Source organism: Equus asinus, chromosome 19 (assembly GCF_041296235.1).
Source record: "Equus asinus isolate D_3611 breed Donkey chromosome 19, EquAss-T2T_v2, whole genome shotgun sequence".
Taxonomy (NCBI): Eukaryota; Metazoa; Chordata; class Mammalia; order Perissodactyla; family Equidae; genus Equus; species Equus asinus.
Genome location: NC_091808.1, coordinates 7,410,108 through 7,415,284, shown reverse-complemented (window position 1 = coordinate 7,415,284; position 5,177 = coordinate 7,410,108).

Sequence of the window (5,177 nt, the reverse complement as noted above, 5' to 3'; positions counted from 1 at the left end):
ATGGGAGTTTGGGGGCGGGGCGGGGGGGGGAGGCGGGGCGAGGGTGTTGGGCGGGGAGTTGGCGAGGAAGACACCGCCAAATTCGAAAACCAAAGGAGGCAGGAAACTGAACGTACGTTTAGAAAGAAGAAATGCCATAAACGTCACAGAATCCAGGGAAATAGAATATTGTCATTAATCTCCTGGCACACCATTTCCGTACATATTTTTTATTGCATACTCGGCCTCTTCATGGATATTAATTTTCTAATATTTTTCTAGAGTATAGAAAGATAATTCAGTCTTTCCTCAAGTATAGTTGATCGAATTTATTTTGTAGTTTTATTCAGCTTCATATCTTAGCCATAGTTATGTGCTTGTGCTGATATGATTACCATGGGATGTGAGAAAAAAGCAGAGCATAGTTCTAAGCACCATTAGGTCCCCTAGATGGGGCTCCTCACCTCCTCTCATCCTGCACCCCAATGCTACCATGCCATCCAGCAGAAATTAGGGGAGAAGGGAGGAAGGAGAAGAACCCCAGGGCGCATGTAGTGTAAGGGTCCAGGAAATGTACTGTGATGGACACAGAGATGTGCCTTCTGCTGGCCTGGCCAGAATTTTCAACCCAGATTTGCCTGCAAGATCCCCCAGGTGCTGGGAGGGAGGTCAGGAGCAGCCTTTGTCTTGCCTCAATTGCAGAGGGCCCCTCCCCCACGGTCCTGCAGCCCCAGGGCAGACAAAATCCCATGGGGGATCCATGTTGGAATATGAAGATGTGTCATTTTGGTTCAATGTGGGGACAGCCCTGATGCTCCTGAGCTCTCCACGGAATCAGCTGAATCATCCTGCCCAGTCTCGGTTCTTTCACTTCCTTCCACAGGTGTGGATCCCGAGGGCACTCCCTAATGAACATCCTGACGGCTAACTCCATCTCCCAGTCTGCTCCCTGGAGAACCCAACCTGTAACGAGGACCTTGCTGCAAGTAGCCACGGAATCTACACGCTCATTTTGTAGCTTGTCTAATCTTCACTAAGGCTGAGCTTTCTTCTTCCTCCTCCCTGGGGAGAGTCAAGAAATTTAACATGCTGTTCCTTCCACTCTGTGTTTCCACACACAATTAGTTTTCAAACAGTTAACTCGTCACATCGAGAGACTGAGACCTTGGAAAAGATTTTCTTTTCCTTCTCTTTTAAGTGTTGGACAACTTTCTCTTTTATGACTCTCTAACAAGTATGATAGTGACACTTCAAAATTGGCCTCCCGTAGGGCTTGCTGCGCACTCGGAGAAACCCACTCCCGGGTTTCAGGCCTTCCCTGGATTGCTTTCCCGACTATCCAAGGATCTGCCTCTGTCTCAGGGCTCATGGGCAGCTTTGGGAGAAAGATTTCTCAATTTCAAGTTCTTGTCTTTAATTGAAGATCCAAAAACATACCCACTTTGGCCAATCCCCTCTGAGCCAGCTGAAGTCCTTGAATTGGCTCTTATCCTTCAGGCCTGGGGCTCTCCCAGTCCTCTGTGGCTTTCCCCATCCTGTGGTCCAACGTGGTGGCCCACCTAAGGAAGAAGGAGCCCTGCATGATGCTCCTAATTTGACACCATCCCCTACAAACACCCCCGCCCCACCTTAGCAGCCTGAACACGCGACTTCAGGAACCCAAACCTGCTACTCAAACTCCTTCCCCGCCGCTCCCAACTCCTGCGTAACAGGGAAAGATCACAAGTCAGCTCCTTCCCTCGGATGGATGGTGGATGCAGTGCCTCAAGGTCTCAGTGGGTTTCTATAGGCAGCAGAGACGAGGGGAGTAGAGGATGAGCGGATCCCTGTCGCAGCATCGCCCCTTCTGGCTGCATCTGCACAGCGCCTTCTGCTGGCCTGGCCAGAATTTTCAACCCTCGAAGTGCTGTTTCAAATTACGTACATAGGAAATGATTCTCATGGGAATTATTTTATCTCTGCTCTCGTAAAATGTGCCTGAATTTTATAAAATTTTATATAATATCTGGGTATTTATTCTGCATAGAGTTTCCATGTACATAATTTTGTGTTGGAAAGCTGTGGAAATGTCACCACCCACTCTGTGGTTTGAAGCACAGCTTTCGGCTGGTCCCAGTGTTCACATAGAAGCTACTATGTAACAGTGAAGACCTTGGTTGGAGATGAATTATTAACCACAAGCATCAACCCTCATCCGTTAGGCTGCCAAGAAAAGAGTTTGCTCTCTTCTGTCGCTCCAGGGCTGATGGAAACGAAGAGACTGAAATAGCTGACAACAAGACTTTCCAAAAGGTGTCAGTCAAAGCTCACAAAACGTGTTTATTCTTCGATTTAATGAGTCTACTTTTTGAAATCTATCCTAAGTAATTAAGGATGTTGGCAAGGATTTAGCTGTAGGATCTCTAGTGAAGCACTTTGTAAAGTCCAATGCTAGAAAGATGGATGCGTGAATGGTGGAAGATATGCATGCATTCCGTTAACAATAATTTTAAAGAACTGTATTTTTTGGCATCTAAAATGTAACCCTTTGGAGGTTACAAACATATGTATTTTACACTTGCATTCTAAAAATATGCGTTATATGTTTTAAAAATCTGAGTATGTACATATCAAAATACTTCCAGTGTTATCCCTGGATGACAATATTATGGATTATTTTTAAGACCAGTTTACCCCAACTGCATTTTCTAGAATAAACATGTATTCTGTAATTATGAGAGTGTGTTACTCATGGAATAAAAAACACAGCGGAACTGATCATGTGTTTTTACCTTGGTTCTACAAAATTATTTATCCACGTAAGCCACACATGGCTTCAAACATTCTAAAACTGCTCTCCTCCAGCTGATGCGATACAGAGTGGAGGCAATGCAGTTCAGCTGTTGGGGATGCTCCTTTCTTTCTATGACAGCTCTGGAGTTCCTATGGTCCTCACTTAGAAGCCTTCTAAGGCATCCTCAGACCAATAGGTGCACTCTCTGGGCTTCTTGTGCCCAAACCCCATTTGACCTGCATATCTGCTGCCAGGTTGGTCAGCCTCAACAATGATCTGAATTCTCACCAGTTTCATTGAGCTCTCATTGCTGAATTTATTTTGTTATCCTAGGATTTGTATCCAAGTAGGTCTTTGCTTAAAGCAATTAGTTCTAGGCCTTTGTATAAGATCAGTAGACCTTTTGGTTTGCAGTGGAAACATTTGGAAAATATCCTTGCTTATTCTCTTGCTGCTTACTTTGTGCGTGTGTGTGTTATGTGTGTGTGTAAGTATTTTGAAGTCTTATTTAAATTGTTTTGTCCTAGATTATGTTGTGTCTATTGATTGCATAAAGGAGAGTTCCATAAGAAGCATATGGACATGGAAGTTGATTATTCTCTGCTCCAGTCTACTCCGACCTTGAAGACAAATGATTGGAGGTCCATTAGCATGGTGAACAATTTGTGAAAAGGCAATTAGTCGAACTTAGCCTTGGGTGCCCTACAAAACCTTCATGATGTCATCCACCATCTAGTCAACTTGTGAAAGAAGGTCCCTTTGCTCGGTCTATATCTTAGGGCGAGCAATTAGTGGGTCATCGGCTGCACAGCCCTTCTTAACCTCTGCTTGGCCAGGGAACAGGAGACAAGATTCATGGGCACGCTCTGTGGATGGACTGTATTGACCCATCTTCCTTGTGTGTATTTTGGTTGTGCCAAAATCTCAAACTCTGCAAGAAATTCTTATTCCTATATAAAGTCTTGCTATGATCCCAGCTCTTCCACTTTTTTGGGGTAAATGGCAGAAAAGAATGGCCATTTTAGAGAATGTTTGCTGTGTCACAATCAATAAATTCATATGTTTAAGAGGAACTCAAGAAAAACTAGGATAAACCAACCTTTCAATAGTTAATGTCTTTGTTTGGTGTGCTGGGGCCTAAAACACAATTTGTCCAAGGATGCGTTCATCTTTGGAGACCTGTCTTACTCGGATCTGTCCAGTTTTATCTGCACTTCTCATTTCTTCCCCTTCAATTCCTTCTGTTCTCTCCTCTGACCTTCTAAATGAGCAATCCCTTCCTCAGGTTTCCTCAGGAGAAGAGCAGTCACATAATGTCTAGACCAGAAGGCAGATCTATATAAATTGAATTTAAAACCTGGTGTGGAGCTGAGTTAAGGGTTTGTCTTGGTCAACCTGGACTGCTATGACAAAAGACCGTAGACTGCGTGGCTGAAGCACCAGAAATTTATTTCTATGAGAAATAAATGAGTTTTGGAGGCTGGCAAGTCCAGGTCAAGGTGCTAGGAAGGCAGGTTTCATTCTGAGGCCTCTTCTCTTGTCTTATAGGTGGCTGCCATCTTGATGCATGCATGCGTGACTTCTTTGTAGGCAAGAGGGGAGAGAGAGAGGGAGAGAGGAAGAGAGAGGGAGAGAGTTTACCTCTCTGCTATCTCTACTTATTAGGGCACTGATCCTATCAGATCAGGGTCTCATCCTTATGACCTCATTTTACCTTAATGACCTCCTAAAGGCCCTATTTCCAAGTATAGTGACATTTGGGGTTAGAGTTTCAATGTATGAACTTGGTGGGGGGACATAATTCAGTCCTTAGCAGGGCAATAAATAAGAATTTTCCTGTGGTTCTGGAAGATGGACAGACATTGGCAATAGGATCTTTGTTATATACTATCATCCTGGATGACCAGATATGTATAAATTAGTTCAATTAATTTTAACCCCTCAGATGGAGAAAATGCTTAAAAGCAAGAGGATAAGAAACGGAAGATTTAAATAATCTATCTGTGAAAATTAAAAAAAAAATTCCTAGCAACTGGAAGAAAAACCAGGAAATCTGTTCTGTAAGGCCATTTTCAAAGTCTTTCCTGTAAGCGTAGGTTGGACAAAGATTCAAAATTGCAATAAAATGAATATAAATCAATGAGAGACTTTAAAATTAGGGTTTTTTTCAACAGTGTTCTAGGAGAGAGTCGACAGCTGAAAATAGGTTCAAATTTGAATGAGGAGGCTTAAATGAAAAGAGATTGTTCATAGAAAGTTGGGAATTTAGAAGATCTCTAATAGGTAGCTGAGTATTTTCATAGAGCTCTAGAAAAAAAAGCTAGAAACGAAAATAAATATATAGTTCTCTAGATTAAATAATTGGCCTCCCAAATGAAAACAAGAACATAAGGTCCTCTATGTTTTCTAAGAATCAAAAAGGTAT